Source organism: Uranotaenia lowii, chromosome 3, assembly GCF_029784155.1.
Source record: "Uranotaenia lowii strain MFRU-FL chromosome 3, ASM2978415v1, whole genome shotgun sequence".
Classification (NCBI taxonomy): Eukaryota; Metazoa; Arthropoda; class Insecta; order Diptera; family Culicidae; genus Uranotaenia; species Uranotaenia lowii.
Window position 1 is genome coordinate 213,354,578 of NC_073693.1, and position 17,030 is coordinate 213,371,607.

The 17,030-nt window shown below is 36.9% G+C and overlaps 1 protein-coding gene across 5 annotated transcripts in view; it reads right to left on the minus strand.

Annotated features, from left to right (window-relative positions):
• Window positions 1–17,030, minus strand: part of LOC129752051 (E3 ubiquitin-protein ligase RNF38) — a 91,383-nt gene that overhangs the window by 52,671 nt on the left and 21,682 nt on the right. For 4 of the 5 annotated variants that reach the window (XM_055747845.1, XM_055747844.1, XM_055747841.1 and 1 more), the window contains exon 2: window positions 9,828–10,160. The exons of the other annotated variant lie outside the window; for it this stretch is intronic. The gene's annotated coding sequence lies outside the window, so the exon portion shown is untranslated. The remainder of the gene's footprint in view (window positions 1–9,827; window positions 10,161–17,030) is intronic. 5 annotated transcript variants of the gene reach the window in all.

Genomic DNA, 17,030 nt, shown 5'->3' on the forward strand with positions numbered 1-17,030 from the left:
AATAACAGGCGCATGTGTTTATTATCTTTGCCTTTAGTTTTATTTAGGATTACAACAGCCCAGGGAATGAGTTTGTGGCGACGACGTGAGTTTTAAGGTGCAACTATAAAACACTGATATAAAGTACGGAACATTCACGAAAGAAACCTGTTTCTCAATATGAAAACCACAAAAGCAATCAAATTCGAGAGCTACCGAGGAAGCACGCAACAAGCATTCGTCAATCGTCACATCCAGTTCTAGTTTTTGGACTGCTTTAAAGATGATTTTAAAAAATCTTCCAAGTTTATAAACGCTTCCTGAATCATTATTGAAAACCAAAACTATAGGAAATCACTAACAGATCTTTTGTAAGGTTCACAGTGCACCAAATTCAACGACTTACTTCAAACCTATGAACTAAAAATCAACTAAAGTATGTTAATTTATTTTGAATACCCTAGCATAGACCTAATAATTATTACAAATCGATCGAATTAAGGACATCATCAAATTGGCTGAGACAGACATCGTAATACAGAATGTTTCAGTCTCCGCACCCTTTTTTCTCCTTAACCTGAGTGCCGGCAAAAAGAGCAAAAGCTAGAACAGGATGTGATATCCGCGTGACGCAAATTTATGTCGAAAATAGCATTAATATTAATATTACACAAACATGGAAAGAAGAGGAGGGTGGAACCTTTTCACCGAGGAATCTATCAAACCAAAGAATTTTTGCGTGTGTTCAGGTGGGTGGTTTTTTTTTTGTTGTTGGTGGGTAGGTTTGTGGAGTGGATTGGAGTAGGCTTTGGCAGGAAGACAAAGAAATTACAGCGAATTCAGATATTAGTGATGCAAACGGATTGTTTCTTATGTTTAAAAACGCCCAAAGTTGAGTAGGATGAATTCTGGTTTATTTGGCTTCTATTTAATCAGTTTTCATGTGATACAAAGTACATACAAAGTTGGATTAATCGACTAAATAATAATTCTCTTATATACACAAAACGGTTGCTCAATTATCTATTTATAAATATTTATTATAAACCTAAGTGTATAAGCAGTTCATGCAAATCGAGCATAATATGGGTGTTAAACAATAAGGATTTTTTGTTTTGTTTTTTTTATTATTATTTAGAATTCAAATATAAAAGTAGCTCAACAATTGCTCACAATGGAATGCGCCTACCATATGCGAAACTCGTCAACCGCTAATGTAAATAAATGTAATTAATTGCACTTCAATCGACTGAGGAGAAGAAAAAACACAAATTGTAACACGAATGAAAACCTTCGTTAAAAATGCAAATGCATACAGTTCGGTGAAAAGCGCATAGTCAATTTCGGTTTTAATTTTTCAGCATTAGCCTGCAGCTTTTTTTTGGGTTCTTCAATAAGCGTTTGCGAGTTCTATGAACCTAACAAGGTAGTGAATCAGCCTTTTCCATTTCCATCTCTAAACTAGAACATTGAAACTAATGTTAGTACATTTGCATATTTGCATAAACGTGTGTTCGGCAAGGTGATTCCGCCCAAAAACTAAACTAAATGTCCAGCATTTCCGTTTTCCTCTGACAGTTGGTTTTATTGTTATGATTAAGCTATTCAACATGGTATCTTGCACTCCCTCTCCTTCTCTTTCCCATAACTCATTCATACCTACCTATAAACAATTAACAAACACTTGAAAGAGTTACAGAATTATAAAATTTGCGGTCTCACGATTTGCAATGAGCGGAGTCTTATTCGGTGTTTTTTAAGAAACTAATCGATTGGTGCTGTATAGTAAGTAAGTGTTTGCTCAAAATGTGTTCTTTGCGTGTGTTTTTTTCTCACCAGAAAGCCAATTAATGATTCGTGCCATGTACAACAAGGTTATTTCAATGGATTTATTAAATACCGATCTTAGATGTGTATGGACCAGGTATGCCTTAATAAGTTTTAGAAAACTTAGGAGGCTAAGGTAAATAATTGTCAAACAATCTCAAACCTTCAAGTAATAAACATGTAATTTATAACCTCATCTTTCAATCCGGCAGGCTGCAGATGTTAACAAACCTTTATTTTTAAAAAAAACCACAAAGAGTTTGTTTGTATTGAGATAGACGTGTTTCGTGACGTATTTATTGAAGCATCGTATAATATACATTCAAAACCCGGTTTCAATGCACTTTTTTCCGTGGTTGAATAAAAGTTGGTTTAAAAAGTTGGGGTTATACCAGTTTCTGTACTGTGAAAAGTGTCCGGAAAAACTGAGAGAGATCGTTGCACATCTTTTCCCGCTGCATGGCCCGACGCAGTGGCCACTTACCCCGTACGACGCGTGTACCCACGACATCGAGCCAGTAACGAACTTGTGGTTATCGCTAAGAAACTTGCGGTGAATAAGGCCCCTGGTCCGGACCATGCCCAAGCAACCAAAAGTTCGAATATCACTTAAGGAACGAACTAATAAGTTCATAAATAGCTGTACAAAAGTTCTGTGGAACTTTTTTGCTGTTCAAAATGCTTTTTCGAGGTCCATGGAACTTCATTCTTTATCAAGTTCAGCCAATACTCAAAAAAAGCTTTAAAGTACTGTTTTGGTTTCTGTTTCTACTTTTTGGGAACTTTAAAGTTTGTATGTAGAAAAACAATCTACTTGTTACGTACTTCTCATTTTTTTCAAAATCAAGTAGCTATCAAAGGGTTGCAAGTCTTTTTGTACAGCTCAATAGTTCGTAAAAAGTCTCTGTTGTACTATTTTGTAAACTTGAAAGTTTTTAATTAGTTCCAACGGGCGTTCAAAGGCAACTTCGTTTTATAGAAACTTTGAAGTAGATTTAAAGGCTTAAACTTACTTTTTTCGAACTTCAACACGTGTTTGCATAAATAAACACATCGTTACTTGGGAAACAACTATATGAAGTACACATTAAGTTCCAGAAGAACTTTTTAACAGCTTGAAAGTGGGAATTAAGTAGAAATAATGAACCTGAAAGTCGTTTTAAAGAAAATCATCACATCGAGTAAAATCGTTGCCTACTCATGATGTTCATATAGGGCAATAAGTATGGATCTCAGCTTTCAAGCGGTGAGCTCGGGTTCGAGGCTTGGTAAGAACATGTTTTTTAAATGTAATGTGAGTTAGTAACAAATACGGTTGATTAATATGAATCAAAATAGCAGACTTGAGAAGGCAATTGAAGGAGCGGAAGAGTAATTTTTTCGATCTTTTATGCTGCTTATAAAGTGGATTTTGAAGCTGGTTAAAAGTTGTTTGACGATTTATGCGAACTTTTTGTCAACTTTAAAGTTCGTTTAACTACTTAAAAATTGAGCTGAAAAGAAGTTATATTAGCATACTCGATTAAGCTGATTAAACCTGATAGAGGAATGTTATCCGAACTTTTGGTTGCTTGGGTGATGCCTCTAGATATGGTGGTCTCTCTTTGGCAAAAAGTAGACGAGGGTTGGATGCGGAGGAGGAGCCGAAATTTGACAGCTGGCTGTTCGGCTGGCTGCTGGCTGGCTGGGATGCCAGGTGCTCTGATTTTTTGTAAAACACGAAGTTTTGCCAATCACCAAGATATTGCTTAGACAAAGATTTCGCCTTGATTTTTGCAAATATAATTCATAGAATCGAAACAAAATCTTCCGGCTGAGCTCCGGGCTGGTAAGCAAAGCTGGAAGAAGTTGGACCTATAAACAACGGTGCCAGCTTTGTCGGTAGCGGTGAGTAACATTAATTTTGCATTACTTATTTATGCTTATTCAACACTTTTTTCTTTCAAGAGCTATCTAGAAGCAGCAGAAAGTCATCGAATCGGATGGTAACATGGCGAGGCGTTACATTCCATCGTCCGAGAAGCGCCCTCCTGCAGGAACATCCGATCTTCATCGAGATGAAAAAGCTACTTCAGGAGGACCCCCGTCTGTTGCCATCGCTGCTCCAGAAGATCCAATCGAGTAATCCGGATCTGATGGGTAGCATTTGGGAAAATCAGATGAAGTTTTTGGCACTTTTGAATGATGGGACCGATGAGCTTAAATAGGAAAATAGGCGCAACGTTAGGCGCCTGAGCAGCATGACGATAAGTTCGATGAGTGGGTTGGGGAATCAGTTCGATCCACTGCAGACTGTTGATTGTCCGGAATGGATTGAGCCCCTGAAGGAATTCGAACCATAAAATCGTTTATCATTTAATCATGAAAATTATCAATAGCAGAATTTATAGTATTCCTTTAGCAGAACCGATTTACTTTTATTTTCATCCAACACTTTTCGATTGGAGGGAAACAAAATAGCTCTTTGGATAAGGTAACAAGAATAAGGAACAAGCAACATCCGGTTTAGGGTTTTGGTTGTTTGTTCCACCCTTTAAGATCCGTTCTATCATAACGGTCAATGAAAAGTTTTCTTTTTCGGAACATAGGGATAGACCGAACTGTATTGTAATTTTATTATAAAAAAGTGTTTAGAATACAGATTAATTCATTGAATATACTCATATCATTGCTTTTTTCCGAAAACTCAATTTAAATATAATAAAATAAACTAAACCCCAGTACGGTTTTGAATCTTTTGATTTTTCGTTTACGATTGGCTTGTGCACATACACACTTATTTGCCATCTGATTTTTTATCTCTAACACCTGGCATCCCTGGACCCCTTTTTTCGTAAACACTACAGCCAGCTGTCAAAACTTTTTTCAATATGGCGGAATGGCGATTTGGCATATGAGATCACCATACTAGAGGCATCATGGTCCGGACGGAATCCCGAATGCAGTGCAGAAGGTGGCGGTACAGAGGTTTTAAGAGTGGTGCTACAAAGGTCTCTCGACGAGGGATCTTTTCCCAATTCGTGGAAAACGGCGAAGCTGGTGCTACTACCGAAACCTGGGAAACCCCCAGGGCATCCATCATCATACAGACCCATTTGTCTGCTGGACACCCTTTTGGTAAGCTACTGGAGAGGATAATATTTAACAGACAACACAGAAGGCGAAAGTGTACTGTCGGACAGGCAGTTCGGTTTTCGGAAGGGGAGATCTACGGTGGACGTCATCCGAATGGTGGCAGAGTACGCAAAGCGCGCATATAAAAAGAAGCGGACAGGTGTTCGTCACTGCGCCATTGTGACAATCGCCGTTGAAAATGCCTTCAACAATGCCAGCTGGGAAGCGACTGCCAAAGCACTTCATAGGATGCATGTTCCCAATACCCTCTGCAGGATAATCGGAAGCTTCTTCGAAAATCGAGTCCTGACGTACGAAACCGAAACTGGGTTACGATCTACTGCGCTAACAGCGGGTGTTCCACAGGGTTTCATACTCGGACCTGTGCTTTGGAATGCCATGTATAATGAGGTGTTAACGCTGAAACTACCAGCAGGCGTGCAGTTAGTCGGATTTGCTGACGATATCGTGCTCATGATCACCGGCGAAACAATCGAAGAGGTAGAAGACCTTGCAACGGTGTCCGTAGAAAGTGTTATGACATTTGGATGGAGAGAATTAAGCTTCAGATAGCACACCATAGAACCGAAGTTCTGCTCGTGATCAATGAAAGAATTGTGCCGCAAATGGAGATTACTGTTGGAGGGCACACAACATCTTCGAAACAGCAGCGGAAAAACCTTGGAGTAATGGTCGACAATCGCTTAAGTTTTGGTGCGCTTGTCAAATACTGTTGTGAAAGTGCATCGAAACTCATAGATTCATTGGCCTGGATTATGCCAAACTGCCATGGTCCAAGGAGTAGCAAGGAGGACGTCTCCTTGCGAGTGTAGCACTGTCGAAACTACGATACGGAGGAGCTTTTGTCATCGCGGGCATGATTCCCATCGACATAACTCTGGCGGAGGATACGGAGTGTTACAAAGCAAGTGCTGTTAGAGGAGTGCGTTAAATTCAACAAGTAGCGTCAATGCTCAAGTGGCAGGAGCAATGGGACGCATCGAACAACGCAAGATGAACGCATAGGCTAATACCGCGATTTTCAGACTGGGTAAATCGCAAGTATGGAGAGGTCAATTTCCACCTGACGCAGTTCTATTCGGGTCCTTTTGGTAGTTCCTCAATCGGCCATGCTTTGGTGTTTAGAAATCCTGCGGGAGTGGATGCTGTGACAAGCGCGACTTACTTTGAAAGCGTTACCTAACCGGCACACGTTTCGAGGTCCCCGGGGTAGTGGATGCTGTGACGGGTGTGAGTTACTATGAAAGCGTTACCTAACCGGCACACGTCTCGGGGTCTTCCTTACTAGTCTGAAGTTGGCGATAGAGGAAAAGGAGAAAGATGATGGCTCACAGAGCTAATATAATGCCCAGAATCGTGCTCTATAGCTGACGTTAGAGCAGAATTGGTGCTTATTTTTAGTGTTTATGGTTACTTGGAAAATACGGACAAAAACCAGGCTTTTTCAACTAAATCCGAGTAACCGGGTCGGACCGAACCTTTACCAATTTTTTTTTTATCAAATATCCGGGCAAGTTCGAACAATTTGGTAAGCTTGTGCTAGCTTTAACGACAAGACAACTAATTGTGCTAAAAACATCGGTTCGAAGGACCAAATGTTTAAAATCTCGGATCTCTGTTGGATCAGAATTTGTCTTAAGAGTTAGATCGAAACTTTCCCAAATTTTTCATCATATATCCGGTCAAATTCGGGTAAAACCCGGCATTTTGGCAAGTTTATGCTAGCTTTAACGACAACTATTTGTACTAAAAACATCGGGCATCATCCGGCTCGAAGGACCAAATGTTTAAAATCTCTTATCCCTGTTGGATTAGAATTTCTCCTTAAAGTAAATAAAACTCAATGAAACTTTTACAAGGGCTTCTTAGTGGACTGTGATTAACTTAAGTACTCCTACCTTTTTTTCCTGGTCAACAATCAAATTCACAGGTACGCCGTGTCAACAGGTCTAAGTGGCCAATATGAGAAGCCCAGAAGTGACAGAAGTTTGATTGAGTGTTTTTTCTGTAAGAGATATTCTGATGCAATAGTCCTATTTGCCGCTAGAAGTATTCGTGTCATAATTCAAAGCTTTGCACTGACACTTTTTCATTTTGGGAACATTAACCTAAAAAACGAACGTGTTCGTCGTCCGACTGCTCGATTTTTGCACTGAAATTCTTGGAGGTTAATTGTCACGATCTCGTCCGTACACGCCAGTGGGATGCCAGCTAATGTGCGTGAGAAATGTCAAAAACAACTCTATAGGGATCAGGAGTATCAAATACGGCATTTCCTACTAATGGTCAAAAGCGGAATCTCTGAGACTGGGCCTCGCAAGAGTCAGGACAATCTTGGCAGTAGATGCTAGTGGCAGAGGACACCTAGCATGAACAAGTGAAGCAATACAAATTTTGTATGAATGGGGTCAGAAGTGAAGGCGAAAGAGCCATCATGGCAAAGTTTAAAAGTCACTTGAGAGAAGAAATTTCGGGAGTGAGCCAAGAGAGATAGAAAACCTTGACGAATTAACACAAGATGACGAACTGCGCAATGCGTTATTCTCTCGATGCGAGATTTGTGCTGATGATGCCAACCATTGGGTTATGTGTCGGTCCTCAGCGGAGCAGAGCTCAAAGGGAGTTATTACAACAAACCGTAGCGATACCATGTCCTCCATAGAAGAATTTAGATTAGCCAGGAAGCTTTTGGGAACAGCCATACATTTTCTCCTAAATACAAAATGGCAACATAGATCACAGTGGCTTACCGTGTCTCAAAATGCAAAGCGCACATAGAATTAACCATCAAAATATACTATGGCACAGGAGACTGAGTCGATTTGAGAATTTTCAAGTAACGTTTACATGAGTAAATTTGAACTTTTAGGTGGAAAAATTGAATATTTTGTACTGAAAAATCAACCCTATTTTTGTTTTTTTTTTCTGTGGAACCGAGCCTGCTTATTATTTTTCGTACCAATTTATGAATTCCATAAAGGAAATTCTCCGCTGAACAACTTTGTCGAAGACCTAATCTTCGAATCTTAAATATTAGGCAAACAAGTTATGAGCTGTTTAACAGGAGTATAACTTTTGGCATTGAAAAACAAAAAATACAATTGACATTACTGTTGGTGATTCGCGAAGTATTTCATAAAAAGTACTCATGCAATACCTCGCTAGGCACATAAAAGTGATGTCAATTGAATTTTTTGTTTTTCAATGCCAAAAAATATACGCCTGTTAAACAGCTCATAGCTTTTTTGCCTAATAAGATACGAAGTTTAAGTCTTCGACAAAGTTGTTCAGCGAAAAAATTACTTTAAAGAATTTATAAATTGGCACAAAACCATGCTCGGTTCCACCGAAGAAACAAAAATGGGGTTGATTTTTCAGTCCAAAATATTCAATTTTTCCATACAAATCTAAAAATTCAAATTCACTCATGTAAACGTTACTTGAAAATTTTGCAAAAAAAATCATGGATGAGTTTTGAACCATAATTAAGCTTTTCAGACCCCAGGGTTTGAGAAATTCAAAAATGACCGCAAATCGACTCATCCTGATGGCACAGAACAAGAAGCACTAGTACGAATGGAATTTTTGCGCCTTCAACAGCAATGGCATCTGTGGAGAAAATATTTCGAGCCCACGATGCATTCTTTAGATTTTTGTGGGAGAATTGCATCATCATCAACCTTCAAAGGGTTTTTGTCAAGAATTACTCGATAAGATCACTTAAGTCATAGGTTCAAAGAAGTTGTACAAGGGCAAGGTGTGTTTATTAAGGAGGTGTTGGCCATTTTGATTTGGCAACTGCGAAACTCACGGAGTTTGTATACCAACAAACAACTGAACAGAATTCGGAGAACCTTGTGTTTCTAAAAACTTTGTACAAGGGTAGCTCGTGACCTATGTGGTTTATCTATAGGTGGGGACAATCAAAAACTTTAGTATTAGTTCGTTGTATCCATACAGTTGTTTATGAACGATTGTGACGTAACGCGACGCCATCACGGAATCAAGTACTAGGCGTCCAAATGTAGCCATAGAAACATATAAGGAGAAATGTTTGGGACGCAAATAAAGTTGTTTATTATTTAGAACTCATAGCGTTGCCGTACTAGGCGTAAATAAAAGGGTACTTTGATTGTGACTTTTCGAATAACATGAAACGTTGCATGTCGTCGATGAATGGCGACTTCAACGTCGAGACGCTCATGAACGTTTGTGACGTAGCAATCAAAACATTGAAAAAACTGATTCTCACACTCGTGCAAGGGCAGTCTTGTCCCCACCTATAGATAAACCACATAGGCTCGTGACAGGTTACTAAATTAAAAAAAAAAACTTTCAAAGTAGCCTACTGAGATAAAGGCAGTAGAGGTGAACCGGTGACATTCATCGCAAAGAACACATTTTGGTGGCAAATCACATTTTCACTAATATTTGCAGCTTATGCCCTAGTAGCCGACGTGAAAGCAAACGGAATGTATAAAACAAAACAACAACAGGTTAATCCGCATACTCATACATCTTCGATAATGCTATGGGGTTTGGTTTTTTTATTGGAGTCGAAATTTGTTAAGATTTGCTGTTGCTCTATAATACCATACACAACTACAGGATTATTTTGAAACAAACTTGCATGTATTTGTTGGAAAATCCCTACTACCAATTAAAAATGTGAATAGAAACAAATACAATGTAATTATAACAAAACACTCTGAATGCTAGCGAAAAATTGCGGTTGCTTCATTTTGAAACAAAACTTTGTTACAACAGTTGCGGTAAATGTAGATTGAAATTATAAATAATAGTACACTTATGGAAAAATGAATATAGGAAAAGACGAGATCTTTTATGTGTATAAATATAAATATAAAAACAACACGCTCACACACATTTAACTATTGCTTGTTTGATGAGTTGCATAGAAGGTTGCTCCCTGAAAGGCTCCAAGCTGTTGTTTATTGCACATTGTTATTGTTATTTTTTTTCGTTTTTTTTTATTTTTTAGTTTTTTTTTGTAACTAACAGCATTTGCGGGTGTTGTGACACAAAAGTAACGCAGGTGTTTTACGATTTATTGAACCTTGTCCTCTAGTTGCGCGGGATGACTAACATACAAATACACACTATTATAATGTAGTTTACAGAGAGTTCAGAGTATCCGAAAGGTGCAATAATAAAGACAAACAACTTTCATAGAACGCCATCTGGTTAAGTCTTTTAGTCTACAAATAAAATAAACAGGTAAATAAAGAGAAAGAGAAAAGGGGGAAATTGTTAATCGGTATCGAAAAACGATGAGCTTCTATATACAACAAATGCAATGTGATTTTGGTGGATTGCAACGAAATGTTTCGTTTCGAAACCAAAGGAAAAAATGGCTACCATTCCGCTGAAAGTTTGCCGTTTTTAGATGCTGCTGGGATGCAAACCATGACCATGACGATATAGAGAAGCAAAAACCGTTTTTATAAATGAACTTAAGTTTTTTTTTGGTTTGTGGTTATTTTTTCAACGCTAATCTACAGATGAAATGGACACACGAAATAAAGTAAAAAAACGCAAATAGCAGATTCCATATCATAATTGACAGCCCAGCAGGTTAGTTTCTGCACGTTAACTCTAGTTGAATAATGGGAACAATAATCGGAACCTATACAAGTAAAAAGTAAACAAGGTGATGAACACTTCACTAGAATTATAGGTTAAGATTGAAGCTAAGTGGCCATTGATTGGGGGTTAGTATATAGTAAAAACTAAGTAAAATACGATTACAAATTAACAAAACTGCACAGATTCATAGAAAGGAATAAAAACATTCAAACTATTTTTGTTGCACCTGGAACCAGACAAAATGAATCACACTGCCGTCGATTTGGTACGATTACCTTTTCACGGGGTTTTTCCGTGTACACTGATTGAAGCCGTAGGTGGAAAATCACTATATTTGTTCATTAAAATTCAAAAATAAAAACCTTCTTACACAGATAAAACATTTCCTTGAAAAAAAAGTACTGCTGTAAACATCGTTATTGTTTTGCTTGTAACACGAACAAATTTTTTGATAGAAATTGAAAAGTTACAAAAGGATTCCTGAAGCTACCATCTACCTTCACTTCATCTTTTCTTAGGAGAAGGAAAAATCAGTTGTCTGTAATGATAACACTAGTTTACAAAATTTTAAAAAAACCGTGAACTTGATTAACTGACCAACATTTTTAATGTAAAATCGGCCGCTGAATCCGAAAATGAAATTCAAAAAAATCTCAGTAGAACCGTTTTTGAGTTATGCTCCAAATATGAAATTTCGAAAAAATTAAAAAAGTTCTTGTACTTAGATTAAAATATCTCGGACGACATAACAGTAATTTGAAATCCCTCTTCTGCATACTGAAGGTGAATAAGTTTTCTATCGATCATCTAAACACTGTTTTTGCGTTTGACCAACAGTATTGCTGATATTAGTTACTTTATGAGAAATAAAAATTATAAAAAACGCATTTTTTTAGAGAAAATTTTGTTTCAACGAAAGTTTTAGACTTGATGGTAGATTTAAATTATCTGATTTTCTTTTGCGCTTGAATGTCAATTTAAGACAAAGATTTCAAGTGGTTATTTATCAAAATCGGTTCAAAATTGAAGAAGTTATGGCTACTTTACCACAACTGAAATTTTTGGAGTTTTTAATAATTTAACGAACCGCAGTACACTTATCATAGTATAGGAAGAATGAAACATGATAAATCTCCCTCGCTCCAAGTCAAAATTATCTATTAGCTTACCAGAAGGTCACATGCCAAGTTTCAGGAAGATCTGACCATAGCGAGGGGTTGCTTAAGTCTCAAACGTGAATTAAATTTTGAGGTATTTTGCCCGGAAGGAACGAAAAATACTGGTTTTTCATCAATAACTTTTTTCATCACTAGCTGATTGTTTTTTATGGTTGATTTTATTAAAGCCTAAGTTGAGACAAATATTTCACCCGAAGACTGTAACTCGATTGGATTCGAAACAGAAAAGTTATTGCGGTTCAAAGATTGTATTTTGGTCGAAAATTGTCGTATAAAACTCAATGCGTAAAAAGTACTCATTGCGTGTTGGACAAAATTTGCGGCCTTTGAACCGCAATAACTTTTCTTTTTCAAATCCAATCGAGTTACAGTCTTCGGGTGAAATATTTGTCTCAACTTAGGCTTTAATAAAATCAACCATAAAAAACAATCAGCTAGTGATGAAAAAAGTTATTGATGAAAAACCAGTATTTTTCGTTCCTTCCGGGCAAAATACCTCAAAATTTAATTCACGTTTGAGACTTAAGCAACCCCTCGCTATGGTCAGATCTTCCTGAAACTTGGCATGTGACCTTCTGGTAAGCTAATAGATAATTTTGACTTGGAGCGAGTGAGATTTATCATGTTTCATTCTTCCTTTACTATGATAAGTGTACTGCGGTTCGTTAAATTTTTAAAAACTCCAAAAATTTCAGTTGTGGTAAAATAGCCATAACTTCTTGAATTTCGAACCGATTTTGATAAATAACCACTTGAAATCTTTGTCTTAAATTGACATTTAAGCGCAAAAGAAAATCAGATTTTTTAAATGCTATCATCGAGTCTTAAACTTTCGTTGAAACAAAATTTTCTCTAAAAAAATGCGTTTTTTATAATTTTTTTTCTCATAAAGTCACTAATATCAGCAATACTGTTGGTCAAACGCAAAAACAGTGTTCAGATGATCGATAGAAAACTTATTCACCTTCAATATGCAAAAAAGGGATTTCAAATTACTGTTATGTCGTCCGAGATATTTTAGTCTAAGTACAAGAACTTTTTTAATTTTTTCGAAATTTCATATTTGGAGCATAACTCAAAAACGGTTCTACTGAGATTTTTTTGAATTAAATTTTCGGATTCAGCGCCCGATTTCACATTGGAAATGACCTTCAGTTTACTGAGTTCAAAAATGCTGTAAACTAGTGTAATTAATGGATGATTATGCAATAAAAAAATTCGTTAAGACTGAGTGAATTTGGGATTTTTCTTCAATATCGCAAACCCTGGGGTCTAAAAATCTTCATTTTGGTTAAAAACTCATCCATGATTTTTTTTTCAGAAATTTTTAGAAACGTTTACATTAGTAAATTTGAACTTTTGTTTTTGTATTGAAAAATTGGATTTTGTACTGAAAAATCAACATCATTTTTGTTTTTTTTTCTGTGGAACCGAACCTGCTTATGGTTTTTGTGCCAATTTATAAATTCTCCGAAGGAAATCTTATACTAAACAACTCTGTCGAAGTCGTGAACTTTGTATCTTATTAGACAAAAAAGTTATTTGCTGTTTAACAGGGATATGTCTTTTTACACGGAAAAAGAATAAATTCAATTGACATCACTGCTTGTGCCTCGCGAAGTATTGCATGGAAAAAAGTCATGCAATACTTCGCTAGACACGTAGCAGTGATGTCAATTGAATTTAATGTTTATCAATGTCAAAAGACTTGCCGTCATTAAACACCTAATAACTTTTTTGTTTAAGAAGATACGAAGTTGCGGTCTTTGAAAAAGTTGTTAAGCTGAAAATTTTCTTCAGAAAATTTATAAATTACTACAAAAATCATAAACAAGCTTGATTCCACAGAAGAAACGAAAATTTAGTTGATTTTTTAGTACAAAATATTCAATTTTACCATACAAACATAAAAGTTCAAATTTACTCATGCAAACGTTTCTTAAAAATTCTGCAAATAATCATGAATGATTTTTCAACCAAGATGAAGCTTTTTAAACCCCATGGTTTGGGAAATTCAAAAATGACCCCAAAGTCTTATGTGTAATGTTCTCTCCAGAATGAAATTGATGAACGCTTTGAAAGAAAATTTTAAAATTTTATGAGGTAGGTGCACCAATTGCTGTAGTAGAAATTGAACCTTGATTATTGCTTTGGATTAGTTTATTGGATTATGGATTCTCATACCATTTTTTGTAGTCTTATCATGTTACTTTTAAAAGCCAAAATAAGAACGTTGTTTATTGCAGTACATTTAAAAGTAGGATATTTTATCTATGAAAAGGTATTCAGGATTGAAAGTTCAGTGAACACTGCATACAAAATGCTTTTCCCACACTGTTCACAAAGTCACTCCTCTACTCTAAATTCGTACAAGAATGAACCGTATTCACCATTTTCTTCTTTTCAGACAAATTATGAGCACTCACAGAATAGGACCTTCTCCATCAAATTTCGAGGCACTATAAATTCACCGCAGCCTCTTCTATTGTTTTGCACTGAAAAATCACCACTCAATCACTCATCCAAATCACGTCCGCTTTGCTACTTCTTCCCTGTTTCGTTCGCGGTTCACAAATTCCCGTGCCTCGATATTATGCAGCAGTTTCTGCCGCATCAGCCAAGCTAGAGATTTGCCCTAACGTATCGTTCCACGCGTGCTGTATTCATCGCTGTTACACTATTCCTGTTATTTTTTCGCATAATATAACTAGGAGTTTACATACATACATATGATGGTTCTTTGTTGAGATTTCGGTGATATGGTTGGTTAGCCGATTTGGGATATAGGATGTGTTGTCGCATTTCTGTTTCGATTACTTATATTCAAAAAATGTAAGAAGAAATTGATGACTCAAAGCCATAAGCTTTCGTCTCGCCACAAAAGTTTTTTTGTTTTGACGTTATAATTGATCCAAATTCCTTAGTCATCCAGTAGGGAAATGGATTATTCTTTTTCAATTTGTAACCTAACCTCAGTCATCAGTGATGATTGTTTATGTAGGTTTCGAAGGAAATAGACCCCAAGTTGCTCTGCAATAGAACTTCAAGCTTCCTGAATTTCATTTCTGCTATTTCTGTGACACTACAGCTTCTAAATTCACCGGAACATCCCCCCGGTTGCCAGGAAATTAATTTGGATTAGAACCAAGGGTAGGCCCATAAACATGTTCCAGTGGACTATACCGAAATTAACATTATCCTATCCAAACAACAGCGAGGTCCCACAGAAACACAGCACTGATACCAAGAAGACGACAAGATTCGCATCCGTCCTGTCCGAAAGCAGTTGAACTGCAGCTTCCATGGGGAAAAATGAGAGCCTAACGACGGAAAAATCACACAAACCTCCCAGCCAACATAATCGTAATGCTCTGGTGTGATGTGGCGTGGGGAGGCACCATCACAGCCCAAAAAGGAAAGGGTTCTAATTTTAGACATAGGACGATAACTCAGCCCCAGGATAGAATAAATACTTGGTTCGTGCGGCTGGGATGCGGCTGATAAAAGAGTCGAGCTACGATGGTTGGGTGCGGGACGATTTGCTAGATTTATGCAATGGGGTCTTATCATTTGTACTGGTATACATAATTGGTACTGGGTGAAAATGGGTAGCTCCTGATATGGGTTAGATACTAAGCTTCCGACCCAACCAACAATTTGGGCGTTCTGCGGCAAAGAAAAGCCACACAACGAGCGGAAAATAAATAATGATGCATTGATGAGCGCCTTCTGGGAAGTTGTGTTCGTTACTTTGAAATCCTTCTCATTTCAATCAAATCATTTCACTTTAATGAGTTTTCATACGGAGCTTAAATAAATCTAAAGAAGACAGCTACATTTTACACTCTTAAACGCGTTTTCGTAATCGAAGTTTGTAGGAAAAACTGACTAAAACTCGCAACAACTGAAAAATATTTTATACCGGACGACAAAAGCAGATATTTCACTGTCGCTTATATCACTTTTTTAAATATCAATTTTTGTAGCTTAGATCATAGCATAAAACCGATTTTATTATAGTTCAGAACACCACATTTCTTATAAGATTCACAAGCCACTATCGGTAGTTATTAAAATTTTGCCTTTTCCAAATGAAAGGTTCTTATAAAATTAACACTGTCTATCGCTCTATAAACGTAGTGAAAAACATACAAACTTTTCTATGATAACGTCCGTTCAAAATTAGATGATTACCAAACCATTTTTTTACAAGGTCGGGGTTCAATCCCCAAGCCGGGCAAGTTTTTTTCAATAAGTAATTTGATACTTGAGTGAATAGGAAAGAAGCAATTAAGCAGCAAATTGAACAAATCTCGGCAAACCGCAATTTTTCGAATCCAAAATCCGGCGGTTGGGGGGGCATCAGGGCGGCACCATGTACTTAACAAAGTTAATAATCAAGAGAAGGTGGTATGAACCGATGCCAAGGTTGCAATTAAGATAGACCGAGAATTTTTTGCTCATTTTACGATTTTTTGAAAGCTGAATTAAAAGGCCGCTGGAAGCTGGATAAAAGGTCATTAAGACTTATTTTGGAACTTGAAAGTATTAATAAGAACTTAAATTTTGAGCTGCATAGAACGTAATTCATATCAGTGATGGGGCTGAGTAAGCTTTTTTGTACTTGTTTTATGGGACTTTTGGTCGCTTAGGATGTATGTAGTGACTTGGTCTCATGGCCGTTGGCTTAGAAATTTAAAGGATATCCTCTACGTTAAGGGCTATGGCTAAAATATTCAAGAACTGCTCGATATGCACGTTATTAAAAAAAACCCCTTTTTAAACATATTGAGAAAGAGTTTGAGGCCTTTTATTTTTTTTTTTCTAGAAATCATTAGTGGATTTTGAATTGATTAAAATATGGCAATTTTTTTACTGAACAAATCAGTACAAATGTTTACAATACCTTACGGGCTTGTGATATAGCTCAGTTGGCAAGTCTGTTGTCTTCTGAGCCGATGTCCACGAGTTCGAGCTCAAGAGCAAAACATCGAACACAGTTGTACCGGATAAGTTTTTCAATAACGATCCGCCAACTGCAACGTTGATAAAGTCGCGAATGCCATAAAGATGGTAAAACGACTATAATCGAAACAAATAAAAAAAAAGTTTAAAAAAGTTTAAAAAAAAACTTTACTTTAAAAACTCTAGATGTCCGAATAAATCCGAGGAATCTGGAATGTTTACCCCCCTTCCTCGTGATTATTGAATAAGGAAAATATTCCAGGAGTTTCCAGTGAACCAAGCATTATGTTCTGATAAGGAAGTGTTTTCTCCTCATTTAGAGGAAAATGTAACGGCTTT